Source organism: Camelus ferus, chromosome X, assembly GCF_009834535.1.
Source record: "Camelus ferus isolate YT-003-E chromosome X, BCGSAC_Cfer_1.0, whole genome shotgun sequence".
Taxonomy (NCBI): Eukaryota; Metazoa; Chordata; class Mammalia; order Artiodactyla; family Camelidae; genus Camelus; species Camelus ferus.
In genome coordinates this window covers 7,368,298-7,384,683 of record NC_045732.1, presented here as the reverse complement: position 1 = coordinate 7,384,683, position 16,386 = coordinate 7,368,298, and the positions used below count along the sequence as shown (strand labels likewise).

General features: G+C 37.4%; 1 protein-coding gene and 1 non-coding gene across 2 annotated transcripts in view; one reads left to right on the top strand and one right to left on the bottom strand.

The window, feature by feature from the left end:
* Positions 1-16,386, top strand: part of OPHN1 (oligophrenin 1) — a 441,200-nt gene that overhangs the window by 40,543 nt on the left and 384,271 nt on the right. The gene's annotated exons all lie outside the window — the stretch shown is intronic.
* Positions 9,123-9,194, bottom strand: TRNAT-GGU. The gene has a single exon. It is a non-coding gene; the product is annotated as a tRNA-Thr (tRNA).

The following is a 16,386-nucleotide window of genomic DNA, read 5'->3' as shown; positions in this document are numbered from 1 at the left end:
CAAGGATCCTTATAAGAGGGGGAGGCAGGAGGGTGAGAGAGGGAGAGAAAGTGACATGTGAAGGGAACGAGTGGTCCAGAAATGCATCCAGGAGCCAAGGAATGTGCACAGCCTTTAGTAGCTGGAAAAGGGAAGGACTGAATTCTTGAATTTCTGACTTCTAGAACTGTAAGAGAATAAATTTGTGTCATTTGAAAATACTGACTTTGGGGTCATTTGTTCCAGTGGCATTAGGAACTAATGCAATGTCTTTAAATGGTGAATACTTTAACATTTCTTTATGAACACTATAATGCCTCCTTACTTTAATGTTGTTACTTGTTTATTTATTTGCCTTCTTTTCTAGACTATAAGTTACATGAGGGCAGGGTCCACTTATGTCTTTACCCCCAGATTTATTGGGATATCACTGACACATATGTATGGTTATTGACACATATGTATGGTTAAGATGTACAATGTGATGGTTTGATACATGTATATATTGTGAAATTATTACCATGATAAGGTTAGTTAACACCTCCATCTTCTCACATATTTTATGTTTTGGTGTATGGTGATAACATTTAAGATCTATTCTCTTAGCTTTCAAGTACATAATACAGTACTGTTACTTATAGTCACCATACTGTATATTTGATCCCCATAATTTATTCATCTTCTATCTAGAAGTTTGTAGTATTTGACCAACCAGTCCTCACTTCTCCCAACTCCCAACCCCTGGTGACCTCCAATCTACTCTCTATTCCTTTTTAAAAAGTGATACATCCAGCTATATGTAGTAAGTCAGTAACAGGTGAATTCATATTCTGATACTTTTTTTAATACCTAGTAGTTTGTACCTTTTAATCCCCTTTGCCTCTCTTGTTCCTCCCCTCACACCTAAACCTACTTGGTGACTACTAGCTTGTTTTCTAGATCTGTGAGTGTGTGTCTGTTTTGTTATATTCATTTATTTGTTTTATTTTTTAGATTCCACACATAAGTGAAAACACAGTATTTGTCTTTGTTGTTGTTGTTGTTGTTTTTTTAACATTTTTTATTGAGTTATAGTCCTTTTACAATGTTGTGTCATATCCCAGTGTAGAGCACAATTTTTCAGTTATACATGAACATACATATATTCATTGTCACATTTTTTTTCGCTGTGAGCTACCACGAGTACTTGTATATATTTCCCTGTGCTATACAGTATAATCTTGTTTATCTATTCTACATTTTGAAATCACAGTCTGTCCCTTCCCACCCACCTCCCCCTTGGCAACCATGAGTTTGTATTCTATGTCTATGAGTCTGTTTCTGTTTTGTATTTATGTTTTTTTTTTTTTTTGGATTCCACATATGAGTGATGTCATATAGTATTTTTCTTTCTCTTTCTGGCTTACTTCACTTAGAATGACATTCTCCAGGAACATCCATGTTGCTGCAAATGGTGGTTTTTATGGCTGAATAGCATTCCATTGTATAGATATACTACATCTTCTTTATCCAGTCAGTATTTGTCTTTATCAGACTTACTTCACTAAGCATAATACCCTCCAGGTCCATCCATGTTCTTGCAAATGGCGAAGTTTTATTCTTTTTTATGGCTGAGTAATGTTCCATTGTGTGTGTGTGTGTGTGTGTGTGTGTGTGTGTGTGTGTGTGTACCACATCTTATTTATCTATTTGTTTGTTGATAGACACTTAGGTTGCTTCCATATCTTGGCAATTGTAAATAATGCTGCCATTAACATTGGGGTGCTTGTATCTTTTCAAAATTACATTTTCAGTTTTTTGGATATATACCTGGGAGTGGAATTGCTGTATTATATGGTATTTTTAGATTTTTGAGGAACCTCCATACTGTTTTTCACAGTGACTGTACCAATGTATAGTTCCATCAACAGTGTACTAGGGTTCCCTTTTCTCCACATTCTTGCCAATATCTGTTATTTGTTGTGTTTTTGAAAATAGCCATTCTGACAGGTGTGAGGTGGTATCTCATTGTGGTTTTGATTTGCATTTCCCTGATTCTTAATGATGCTGGGTATCTTTTGATGTGCCTATTGGCCATCTGTATGTCCTCTTCAGAAAAATGTCTATTTAGGTCCTTTGCCCATTTATTTTAAATTGAAGTATAGTCAGTTTACAATGTTGTATCAATTTCTGATGTACAGCATAATACTTCAGTCATATAGGAACATGCAAATACTCGTTTTCATATTCTTTTTTCACCATAGGTTACTACAAGATATTGAATATAGTTCCCTGTACTACACAGTATAAACTTGTTGTTTATCTATTTTATGTATATTAGTATCTGAAAATGTTGAACTCCCAATTTATCCATTCCCATCCCCTTCCCCACCCCTGGTAACTATGTTTGTTTTCTATGTCCATGAGTCTGTTTCTGTTTTGTAAATAAATTCATTTGTCTTTTTTTTTTTTTTTTTGATTCCATGTGTAAGTGATATCATATGGTATTTTTCTGGTTTGATAATTTTCTTTTGTATTAGCTTGGTTTCTTTTTGTTTTTTATGACTCTATTGTGTGCTTTTGATTTTTGGTTACCTTGTTTTTCAAGTATGTTAACCCCTTACTATATCTGCTTTAGACTGGTAGTCATGTAGACTCAAACACATAGTAAAAAGAATGAAGAAAAAAAAGAAAGAAAAAGAAGAGGAATAAAAAAAAAAATCTGTATTTTCTTGCTCCCATCTCCCACCTTTTATGGTTTTGATGTCCTTTTTTTAAACATCTTTGTGATTATTCTCTTGCAACTTAATGTAGTTATCATATTTCCAGTTATGGTTTTCTTATTTCTGTAGCTTCCTGCTTCTTTTCTATTTAGAGTAGACCTTTCAATATATCTTTTAGCATAGGTTTAGTATTGCTGAACCTTTTTAGTTTTTGCTTGTGTGTGAAATTCTTTCTCTCTCCTTCTACTCTAAAGAATAGTCTTGCTGTATAGAGTATCCTAGGCTGCAGCTTTTTCTCATTCAGGACATTGAATATATCTTGCCACTCCCTTCTGGCCAGCAGTGTTTGTGTAGAGAAATCAGCTGAAAGCCTTATGGGGGTTCCCTTGTAACTAACTCTTTGTTTTTCTCTTGCTGCCTTTAGAATCCTTTCTTTAACTTTGGTCATCTTAATGATAATATGTCTTGGTGTATGTCTGTTATGTCTGTTAGGGTTTTTTTTTTTTTTTTTTTTTTTTTTTTTTTTTTTTGGCAGGGGGCACCCTCTGTGCTTCCTGTACTTGGGTACCTATTTCCTTCTTTAGGTTTGGAAAGTTTTTAGTGATGATTTCTTCAAATACCTTTTCAATCCCCATTTATTTCTCTTTCTTCTCATTCTGGGACCCCTATTATGTATAGGTTGGCACACTTTATATTATCCCATAGGTCCCTTATATTGCTTTCATTGGTTTTTACTTGCTTTTCTGTCTGTTGTTCTGATTGGGTTACTTCTTTTATCCTGTCTTTTAAGTCACTTATTTGTTCCTCTGCATTATCTGGTCTGCTTTTGACTGCCTTTAGCTTGGCTCTTATCTCAGCAATTGAGTTTTCTGTTTTTAATTGGCTTCTCTTTATACTTTCTATTTCCCTTTTACAGTATTTTCTTTCTATTCATAGTCTCTCTTATTTCCTTCAGTGCTTTTATCATCCCCTTTTTGAAGTCATGATCTAGTAGTTTGTCAAGGTCTATCTCATTGTTCATTCTTTCAGGGGACTTCTCTTGTTCTTTTAATTGAGAGTGGTTCCTCTGCTTCTTCATCTTTCCCACATCTCTCTGGCTGTATGGATTTAGGAGTATCAGTTATCTACTGTAGTCTTGAAAGGCTGTTTTATTTTTTGTTTTTATTTAAAGCAGGAGCATTCCTGTGTAGACTGTGTGCATCTAACAGTTTTGTCATGAGGGCTGTTCTTAGTATGGATGGTTGCCATGTCTTTCTTCTGTGTGTGTTGGCTGTTATCCCTTTGATTGGGGGTGTGGTTGGTGTTGTGGTGATCACAGTCTGCCCGGATTGTTGTTGCTGAAGTTGTCACCGGCTTGACAGGGGCCTGATCTGCTCCCTTGTTACTGGAATAGAAGCTTCTAGACCAATTTCTGAGGTGTGGTGTGTGGTAGGCAGGGTTGGAGCACTTCAGCTGGGAAGAGGGTCACTGAGTGTACCTTTACAGATGTCCACTGGAAAGTGCTGTCTGTGGTGTTGTCTGTCACTTGTTTTGCGGGCTTACAAAGTACTCTTTGTTGACACTGCCTTCGTCCCCACCTTAGCTGCAGGAATGTCAGTCACCCACTATGGTGTCCCCCCGGTTCTGGACCCTAGGAACCACCAGGGCAGATCCGCCAATGTCAGGTGCTAGGGCCCGCTGTAGTGAGTGTGCAGTCAGACACTTCAATTTGTGGTGCACCACAGAGTCAGCACAGACCTCAGCCCTGTTTCCATGTACTGTATGGTATGGTTCGCTGACCTGTTGTAAATACCTGTACTCGCTCCCTGCTGTGCACCAGAAATCCAGTCATCCACCCCAAAGGTGCAGGTCCACAAAGGGTCCACAGAGGGCAAATCCACCCTCTCTGCCTGGGGCTGTAAACAAATCTCAGTCCTGCCTGTGAAGTTGCAGGAATGCTGGCTATGAATTCAGCTTTCAGCTCTGCCTCTGTGCAGCAAGGATGGCTATGACCCAGCCCCACCTCTCTTCTCACGGGAACACTCAAACAGTGGAACCAAGCAGTGACACGGGCTATGGCGGGGCTGCGTTGCACCCCTCTCCCACATACACACCACTAGTGGTGCTTTTTTGTGGGGGTCCTAGGCTGTTCTGCTCCACACACCTCCCCAGCCAGAGCTCAGACCACCCTCCAGTCCCCTGATGCTGCCTCCATGCAGTGGGCCCCAGCCCTCTCCCTGGGCTGATCACCGATCTCTAGCAGCCAGTCATGGTTTGTCCCTGACAGCTTGTGCCTAGGGCTAGGGATGGCAGGGACCCTCTGTGCCAGTTTATCTTAGTTCTGTCTACCAAGTGGCTGCCAATTTCTCATCTGAGCCTCAGAAGCTCCATTTCTGTCCCCACTGACCTCCCAGCTGGAGAGGGGGTGTCCAGGTGTGAAAGTGCCTTTCTTTGCCTCTCCCTCCCTCAAGGACTGGTCCTACACCAATTTTTTCTTTTTTCTTTTTTTTTGTTTTTTTCTCTTACCAGATTTTTTGAGAATTCTCCTGTATTTCAAAGTGAGAGACACTCTGCCAGAGTTCAGAAGTTGTTCTGGGCAATTCAATTGGTTTGTAGATGTAATTTTTGGTATTTGTTGGAGAGGGCGAGCTGTGAGTCTCTCTACTCTGCCATCTTGGCCTGCTCTCTATTTTATTTATTTCCTCCCTGCTCTTTATTATTTCTTTCCTTCTATCCCTTAACTTTTATTGTAGTTGTAATTGATTTTACAATTTTTGTATTTTAACCTTTGTACTAGCTTATTTAAGTGGTTAATCCACAGCCTTTACTATATATTTGCTTTTGACTGCAGGTTTTTTCCTTCTGTATAATTTATTTCTCATAGCCATTTCTTTTTCACTTAAAGAAGACCCTTTAACACTTCTTGTATGGTGGTTTAATATTGATGACTCTTTTTGTTCTTGCTGTTCTGAGAAGCTCTTTATCTCTCCTTCAATTCTGAATGATATCCTTGCTGCGTAGACTATCCCAGGTTGTAGGTTTTTCGTCTTCAGCTCTTTAAATATATCATGTACTCCCTTCTGGCCTTTGAAGTTTCTGCAGAAAATTCAGCCGATAGTCATATGGGGGTTCCTTTGTATGTGACCCTTTTTTCCTGTTGCTGCCTTTAAATTTCTCTCTTTATCTTTATCTTTTGCCATTTAAATTATGATATGTCATGGTGTGGATTTGTTTTGATTTATTTTGTTTGGGAGCCTTTGTGCTTCCTGTACCTAGAGGTCTGTTTCCTTTTTCATGTTTGCGAAGTGTCCAGCTATAATTTCATTAAGTACATTTTCTACCCCTTTCTCTCTTCTCCTCCTCTGACCCCTATAATATGAATGTTAATATGGTTGTTGTTGTCCCAGAGTTCCCTTAAAGTATCATTTTTCAAAAATTTATTTTTCTTTTTGCTGTTTTGATTGGGTGATTTCCACTATTCTGTCTTCCAGATCACTTTGCATTGTCCTGTATCACCTAATCTGCTGTTATTTCCTTCTAGTGTATTTTTCATTGCAGTTATTTTGTTCTTCAGCCATGACTGGTTCTTTTTTATATTTTCTAGTTCTTTGTTAAAAATCTCTGTCTTCATCTGTTCTTTTCCTAGCTCAGTTACCATTGTTATTACTATTGCTTTGAACTCTTTATCAGGTGGATTATTTATCTCTGTTTCATTACAGTTTTTTTTTTCAAGATTTTTCCTTGTTCTTTCTTTTGAAACATATCCCTCTGCCTTCTCATTTTGTTTGGCTTTCTTTGTCTTTATGATATTAGGTGAAACAGTTACCCATCTTAGCCTTGAAGGTTGTTCTTGTGTAGGAATGTCCCTATGCAGTCTGTGTGTGTCCAGTGGCTTTGGTGGGAGAGTTGGATCTTAAGTGGGCATGGGTTGCATCTTTTCCTAGGGTATGCTGGCAGCCACCATCTTGGTGGGAGGTAGGGATGGATTTGGAAGTCAGAGACAGAGCCAGAGCTAGGTGCAAACTGAGGCCTCTTCCATTCTCAGTAGCCATTATTGCCCTATTTGGTACAGTGGCAGGGCCTGAGAGGCTGTAACAGGAGCCCTGAGGGAGTTGAGTTTCTCTCAGGTGTGATTGGGGTCCTGGTTGGGGCTTGAAGGTTTGGGGCTGCACTTCTGTGCTGATTTCGCTTTTCCCCTTGTGTGTACACCTTGGTTAGAGATGTGGTTAGGGCCAGAGGTGTTGGTGCCACAGTAATGAGCTGGTTTCACTCCTGCTGGACAGGGCAGTACCTGCCCTGGAGTGAGGTTTGCTCCTCCCAAATGTGAGCAGGGACACTTATGCTGACAGTGGCTGCCTCTGTCCTGGTTAGAGGCAAGGCTGGGGTCTGAGCTGGCTCCGTTCCCGCTGTGTGCACACTCATTGGCAATGGCAGCTTCTGCCTTAGTGGGCAGCAGCACCAGAGCAAGAGGGGCTGGAGCAGGATCCCAGTGCAAGCTGAGGGGTGCAGTGGGGCAATCCTAGTAAGCTGGCCAGAGCCCCATGCAGTTGTCAATCTGCTGCTTCTGTGCTGTGCTCATGTTCTTCAAGAGTGGAGTCTCGGTTTCTTACAGCCCTTTGGTAAGCCTCACTTTTTCAAACCAGCTAAGGGGGCTTATCTTCCTTGTGTTGGATGCCAGGGCTGAGGTGCCTAGTATTTGTCGCAAAGTTCATTCCCCAGGGAGGATCCCATGGTCCAGGATATCCCTTTCCTCTTGTAGGTCTTCCATCAGGGGTGCATGTCCTGAGCAGATAACTTTTCCTCCCTTCCTCCTCGACTCTGTGTGGATCTTCCTTTACAGTCTTGGTTGTAGAAGAGCCATTTTGCCAGTACCCTAGTCAGTTTTACAGGTAGTTTTATTTTTGATGTGTTTGTGAGGGGAAGTGAACTCAGCCATCTTGATCTTTTGCCCCTACTCTCTATTGCTGAGTTCAGCCTTTTTAGATTCCATGTATAAGTGAGAATATACAGTATTTGTCTTTCTCCCTCTGATTTATTTCACTTAGCGTAATGCCTTCAAGGTCCACCCATATTGTTGCAAAAGGAGGCATTTCATTCTTTTTATGGCTGATTAATATTACATTAGCTTTATCCAGGCAATATTTAGTTGTTTCTGTGTCTTGGCTATTGTGAATGCAGTGAACACTGGATTGGGTGGCAGTTCTATTTTTAATTTTTTGAGGAACCTCAGTGCTGTTTTCCTTAGTGGCTGTGTATCAATTTACATTCCTACTAACAGTGCACAGGTGATTCCTTTTTCTCCATATCCTCTCCAACACTTGTTATATTTTGTCTTTTTGATAGTAGTCATTCTAACAGGTATAAGGTGATGCTGTATTGGGGTTTTATTGCATTCCATGATGATTAGTAATATTAAACTTTTTTCATTAACATGTTTGGCATTTACATATCTTTTTCTTTGTGAAAATATCTTTTCTGGTCCCTTGCTAATTTTTAAGCAGGTTACTTTTTTTGTCTATTGAGTTGCTTGAATTCACTATATTTTTTGTATATTAATTTAGCAGATGTATAGTTTGCAGGTATTTTCTCCAGTTCTGTAGGTTGTCTCTTCACTCTTGATTATTTCCTTTGCTGTGCAAAACCTTTTTAGTTTGATTCAGTCACATTTGTCTCTTGTACTTTTGTTGCTTTCACTTCTATTGTCATATCCAAAAATTATTTCTAATACCAATGTCAAGGAGCTTTTTCCCTTCTATTTACTTCTAGTAGTTTAATAGTTTTGGGTCTTAAATTCAAGTCGTTAGTACATTTTCAGTTAATCTTTGTGAATGGTGTAAGATAGGAGTCCAATTTCCTTCCATTGCATTTGTATATCCAGATTTTTCAGCACCATCTTTTGAAAAGACTATGCTTTCCCCATTGAGTATTCTTGGCTCCTTTGTCAAATATTAGTTGGCCATATATATACATGGCCTTATTTCTGGGCTTTCAGTTTGGTTTTATTGGTCTCTGTGTCTATTTCTATGCCTGTACAATTCTGTTTTGACTACTGAAGCTTTGTAATAAAGTTTGAAGTCAGGCATTGTGATGCCTCCAGCTTTTTTCTTTTATCTCAGGATTGTTTTGGCTATTGGGGGTCTTTTGTTGTTCCATGTGAATTTTAGGCTTTTTTGTCTATTTTTGTTAAAATGCCATTGGAGTTTTGATAGAGATTGCATTGATTCTATTTATGGCTTTGGGTAGTATGGCCATTTTAATAATATTAATTCTTCCAATCCATGAATATAGGATCTTTTCATTTATTTGTGTTTGTCAGTTTTTTCATCAATGTTTATAATTTTCAGTGTATGGATCTTTCATCTTCTTGGTTAAATTTATTCCTCAGTGTTTCATTCCTTTTGATGCTATTGTAATGCGATTGTTTTGTTTACTTCATTCTTTTTTTTTTCCCTCTTCCCTTAATGGAGGCACTGGGGATTGAACCCAGGACCTCATGCACACCAAGCATGGGCTCTACCACTGAGCTGTACCTCCTGCCCCCTACTTCTTTTTTCAGTAGTTCATCGTCAGTGTATTGAGATACAACTGTTTTTTGTTTAGTGGTCAACATAGTTGCCTTCTATTTATATCTAGATCAGCATTATATTTCCACAGTGGCCCTTAATTGCTATTCATTTAATAAGTCAATGAATTTATCATAACTTATCTTACCATTATTTTAGATATTAAGATTTTTTCCAATGTTTTGCTTTTTTAAATAGCTCTAGCCATGTATAGCTGTTCCTCCTCCTCCTCTTTTAAGTACTTTACATACATTATTTCAATCTAATCTTTACAAAAACCTCATGGGGTAGATGCTGTTATTATACCCCTTGTCCCAGGTCACACAGTCAGTAAGTGACAGAAACCTAGATCTGTCAAACTTCAGATGCTCCATTCTACAGCCTGCTCAAAAATTGGATCATACAGTATATGCTGACTTGGATAACTTGCTTTTTTTTTTCTTTTTTTAGTAAATTGCACATCATAAACATCTCCCATATCATTACAGATTTTTTACTATCATTTAAAAATGTTGCTTAATATTCCATTATATATATCTATAGGACCAAGATCTTATTACTAAATATTTTAGATGATTTCCTTTGTAAATGTAATTAATTTTGTTTCCAGTTTTAACATGGAAAACTTTAAGTATATACAAAAGTAAAGAGGGTAGTATAAAGAAAATCACCCACCTTCAACAATGATTAACATATGGCCTGTTTAATCTATAACCCTCACCCAATACTTTCCCCCTGGGCCTGGATTAATTTGAATCAAGTTTGCAGACTATCATTTCATCTGTAAATACTTTAGCATTAACAAAGTTTTTTTTTTAAATTGAACTATAGTCAGTTACAATGTGTTAATTTCTGATGTACAGCATAATGTTTCAGTCATGCATATAGATACATATATTCATTTCCATATTCTTTTTCCTTATAAGTTACTACAAGATACTGAATATAGTTCCCTGTGCTCTACAGAAGAAATTTGTTTTTTAAATCTATCTTTATATATAGTAGTTAATATTTGCGAATCTCGAACTCCCAATTTATTCCTTCCTCTCCCTTTCCCTCCAGTAACCATAAGATTGCTTACTATATCTGTGAGTCTTAAACATAGATTTTTATATTGTACAATTATAGTAATAGCATCCTAGTAGCTTGCTAATTCAAGTTACTCTAGAAATGAGTATTCAGAGACAACCTGGAAAGTGGGTAGAGCTAATGATCTCACTTAGGTTGGGAAAAGCACAGTTGGATGTCCATCATCAGTGATCTGCAGATGATAATTCCACATATTTCAAGAAGGGGAAAAGTCCAGATATATGGTTCTTAATCTTGGGTGAACATTGGAAATACCTGAGGTACTTTAAAGATGCTGATGCCTAGGCCACTCCCAGAGATGCTGATGTAATTGCTCTGTGATGGGTGTCTGGCACTGAGAATTTTTTCTTTATTTTGATAAAATATGCATAACATAATATTTATCATTTTCACCATATTTAAGGATACAACTCAGTGGCACTTAGTACATTCAGAATGTCACACAACTCTACACTTCTGGAACTTTTCATTATCTCAAACAAACTGTGTACCCATTAAATAATAGCTCCCTGTTTTCCTGTCCCCTCAGCCCCTGGAAATCACTACACTACTTTTTGCCTCTATGAATTTGCCTGTTCTAGGTATCTGATATAAAGTGGGATTATACAGTATTTGTCCATTTGTGTCAAGCTTATTTCACTTACCATAATATTTTCAAGGTTCATCCACATTGTAGCATGTATCAGAATTTCATTCCTTTTTTATTGACGTATAGTCACTTTACAATGTTGTGTCAATTTCTGGGATACAGTTTCTGGGAATAATATTTAAGTCATACATATACATACATATATTCATTTTCAAATTATTTTGCTTATAGGTTACTACAAGATATTGAATATAGTTCCCCATGCTATACAGTAGAAACTTGTTGTTTATCTATTGTATATATAGTAGTTAGTATCTGCAAATCTCGAACTCCCAATTTAATCCTTATCACACCCTTAACCCCCCATAACTATAAGTTTGTTTTCTATGTCTGTGAGTCTGTTTATGTTTTGTAAATAAGTTCATTTGTGTCTTTTTTTTTAGATCCACATATAAGTGATATCATATGGTATTTTTCTTGTTTTTCTTTCTCTTTCTTGCTTACTTGACTTAGAATGATGATCTCCAGGTCCATCCATGTTTCATTCTTTTTTTATGGCTGAGTAGTATTCCATTGTATAAATATACCACCACTTCTTTATCCAGTCATCTGTCAATGGACATTTAGGTTGTTTCCATGTTTTGGCTATTGTAAATAGTGCTTCTATGAACATTGAGGTGCAGGTGTCTTTTTAAATTAGGGTTCCTTCTGGATATATGCCCAGGAGTGGGATTATTGGGTCATATGGTAAGTCTATTTTTAGTCTTTTGAGGAATCCCCATACTGTTTTCCACAGTGGCTACACCAAACTACATTTCCAGCCACAGTGTAGGAGGGTTCCCTTTTCTCCACACCCTCTCCAGCATTTAATGTTTGTGGACTTTTAAATGGTGGACATTCTGACTGGAATGAAGTGATACCTCATTGTAGTTTTGATTTGCATTTCTCTGATAATTAGTGATATTCAGCATTTTTTTCATGTGCCTGTTGGCCATTTGTATGTCTTTATTGGAGAATTGCTTGTGTAGGTCTTCTGCCTATTTTTGGATTCATTCCTTTTTAAAGTTGAATAATATTTCATTGTATGTATTACCACATTTTGTATGTATATTCATCTGCTGATGGACATTTGGCTATTTTCTGCCTTTTGGCTGTTGTGAATAATGCTGCTATGAAAACTGATGTACAATTATCTGCTTAAATCCCTGCTTTCAATTCTTATAAATAGAAACCCAGAGTGAAATTGCTGGAACATATGGTAATTCTATGTTTAGTTTTTTGAAGAACAACCATACCGTTTTCTATAGTGTCTGCACCATTCAATTGTCCAGCCAGCAATACACAAGGGTTCCAATTTCTTCTAGTAGCCATATTAATTGGGTGTCCGGTGGTATCTCATGGTTTTGATTTGTATTTCCCTAAATGGCTAGTGATATTCAGAGTCTTTTCTTATGGTTATTGGCTATTTCTATATCATTTTTGGAGAAATATCTATTCAATTCCTGTGCCCATTTTTTGAATTGGATCTTTGTGGGATTTTTTTTTCTTGGTTGTTGTTAAGTAGTAGGAGCTCTTTATTCTGAATATTAATCACTTATCAGATATATAACTTACAGATAGTTTCTTTCATTATGTGCTTTGCCTTTTCAATCTCTTGTTAGTGTCTTTTAGTGTACAAAAGCTTTAGATTTTGATGAAATCTGTTTTATCTATTTTTTCTCTTGTTCCTGTACTTTCAGTGTCATATCCAGGAAATCATTTCCAAAACCAATATCGTAATGATTTCTCCCTATCTCTTCTTCCAGTAATTTTACTGTTTAAGTTCTTATTTAGGTCTTTGATCCATTTTTATTTAATTTTTATATATTATATAAGGTAAAGGTCCATCTTCATTTTTTTGTATGTGGATATCCAGTTTACCCAAGACCACTTGTTGAAAAGATTGTTCTTTCCCCATTGAATGGTCTTGGTATTTCTATTGAAAATCTATTGACTATATATGCAGAGGTTTATTTCTGGGATCTCTATTGTATTCCAGTGGTCTATATGTCTGCCCTTATGCCAGTACCACATGATTTTGATTAGTATACCTTTGAAATAAGTTTTGAAACTAGGAATTGAGTCCTCCATCTTTGTTCTTTTTCAAGATTGCTTTGGCCATTTGGGGGTCCAAACTGAGGCCATTCAGATCCTTATGGATTTAGGATTGTTTTTTTCTGTTTCTGCAAAAAATTCTGCTGGGATTTTGATAGGGCTTGCATTGAATCTGTACGTTGCTTTGGATAGTATTGTCATGTTAGCAGTATTAAGTCTTTCATTCCATGAACACAGTATATCTTTCCACTTACTGGTCTTCTGTAATTTTTTCAGCAGTTTTTTTTTTTTATAGTTTTCAGTATAGAAATCTTTTACCTCCTTGATCAGGCTTATTTCTAAGTATTTTATTCTTTTTGATGCTATTGTAAATGGAATTCTTAATTTCCTTTTTGTTTTGTTCATCATTAGTTTTTAGAAATGTAAGTGATTTGTGAGTGTAAGTTTTGTGTCCTGCAACTTTGATGAATTTGTTTATTAGAGCTAATATTTTCTTGTGTGGAATTTTTAGGATTTTCTAGATATAAGATCATGTCATCTGTGAACAAAGATAATTTTACTTCTTTTCCAATTTGGATGATTTTACTTTCTTTTTATTCCCTTGTTGCTCTGACTAGAACTTCCAGTATATGTTGAATGGAAGTGGTGAAAGCAGATCTCCTGGTTCCTGGTTCCTGATCTTAGAGGAAAAGCTTTCAGTGTTTCACCATTGAGTGTGATGTTAGCTGTGGGCTTGTTATATATGCCCTTAATCATGCCAAGGAAGTTTTTTTCTACTCCTAGTTCATTGAATATTTTTACCATGAAAGGATGTTGAATTTTGTCAATTTTTTTTTTGCATTGGTTGAGATGATCATGTATTTATTTCTTCATCCTATTAATGTGCTGCATTGCATTGATTGATTTTTGTGTGTGTGTATGTAGACATCCTTGTATTTCAGGAATAAAACCTATCTGGTCATGTTGTGTAATCCTTTTAATATGCTGTTGAATTTGGTTTGCTTGTATTTTGTTGAGAATTTTTGCATAAATATTCATAAATGATACTGGCTTATACTTTTCTTTTCCTGTAGTGTTTCTATCTGGGTTTAGTATCAGGGTAATGTTGGCCTCATAGAATCAGTTAGGAAGTGTTATCTCCTTTTCTATTTTTTGAAGGGCTGAAAAAGGATTGGTTAATGAGAATTTTAAAAGCTCCCCAAGGTGGTTTGACTAGGCACCTAGGGTTGATAACCAGTGCTTAGCAAAGTATGGTCCTTGTGCCAGCTAATTGGCATCACATGGGAGCTTGTTAAAAGTGTAGACTCTTGGGTCCCACCCCACACCTACTGAATCAGAATCAACATTTTAAACAAGATCTTCAGGATCTTAAATCTTAAAGTTTGGGACATGCTGGTCTATATTAGGCTCATAACAGGTGTCCCAGATTGTCTGTGAGACTCATTTGGGGTAATTGTTTCCCAGACCCCACTAAGACCCACTGAATCAGACTCTGGAGGGGAAGAGCCTCCTGAGCTCTCTTTTAAAAATGTTTAAACAGTAACCCAGGCAATTTTTAATTTCTGTGAAATTTTGGAAAAGCTGTCTAGGTGATGGAGCTTAGTAGTGCAGTGATCCTCACCCTTGGGTATTCTGGAGCAGAGAGACCTAGTTGGGGTCAGGATGGTGGGAAGCAATGGGGGAGTGGTTGTAGTTGTTGGTGCAGGAGGTGGGAAGAGAGACATGCTTTTAACTCATACCCTTCTGTACAGGTTTGAGTATTTTTTCCCCATGAACATGTATTGCTTTCAAAGTAAAACAAAAACAAAAAGATGGGATTTTGATTTACATTCTGGGAGTTCTGATGTGGGGCTGGGAACCTATGGTGTTCAAAAATATCTCCCAGCTGAATTGGTAGCAGCTTTCCAATTGTTCTGCTTGCCACCAGTTTCTTACCCACTTCAGTGCAATCTTGTCCCTGTTGCATGGGATATCTTCCTAAAAAACAAATCTGATCGGACACTCAATAGATATTTGTTGAATGTATTAATCCCTTTTACTCCTTGCTTGCAGTTGACTCCCCACTGTCTAAAAGAATTAATACCAAACTTCTTTTTTACTGAAGTATAGTCGATTTACAATGTTGTATTAATTTTTGGTGTACAGCATAGTGAGTCGATTTTACACACACAGATATATATATATATACCTTTTCATATTCTTTTTCATTATAGGCCATTACAAGGTATTGGATATAGTTCCCTGTGCAATACAGTAGGACCTTGTTGCTTTATCTATTTTATATGTAGTAGTTAGTATCTGCAAATCCCGATCTCCCAATTTATCCCTTCCCACCCCCTTTCCTCCCTGGTAACCATAACTTCTAAACTTCTTAATAAGGCATGTAAGACCCTTTATAATCTTGACTGCAGCCCACCAGCCCTCTTCAAGCTTCCTTTCCTATCCTTTAATTAACCCACCAGACTACTTACTGCTTCCTGAACATATTCAGCATTCTTGTGCCTCATATACTATCTTTAAGATTCTGTTCTTTGCCTGTGCTGTTCTCTTTGCCCGTCATGCCCATTATACATTTTCTCAGACTGGAAAATGTGCTCATTCTTCAAGTTCTAGATCAAAATTATTCTCTTCTTTGTAGCTTTCTGCATCTCACCCAAAGACAGTCAGGTGACCCCTCTTATATTCTTCCAGTGATTTATACTTTTATTGTTGCATTCACACCATTCTGTTGTAATTATCTAATGTCTATGTCCCTCCTATGAGCTCCTCCAGGTCAGGGACCATGTCTTCTTTGTCTCCATCACACATAGCACCTAGCAAAGTTTTGTCAGATAAGTGCTCACTGCAAGTTTATAGCCCAATCATTTATTCATTCTGCAAATACTTCTTTTTTTTTTTTTTTGACTGGCGGTACTGGGGATTGAACCCAGGACCTTGTGCATGCTAATCATGCATTCTACCACTGAGCTATACACACCCACCTACGGATATGTATGGAACATTTTCTGAATGCCAGGCACTCTTCTGTGTGTTGCTGATACAGTAGTGAAAGTGGCAGACCAAGTCCTTTTTCTATGGAACTTGGATTTTAATGGGGAGACATACAAGATACACTAGTAGACACTCAAGATATTTTCTGATAGTTGTTAGTTGCCTGAAGAAAATGCAACAGGGTAATGGGATAGACAATATTATATGTTTTATATTAAAAAGATACTTCTGGCTTCTGGGAGTGGAATGAATTATGGGACACAAGTGGAAGCAGGGAAATCAGTTCCAAGGCTATTGCAATAATCTGGGCAAAAGATGATGGAGCCTGAACTAAAGTGGTGGTGGAGGTGGTGAGAAGCACCTAGGGATTCAGGACATTACTTAGAAAGTGGAGCCATAA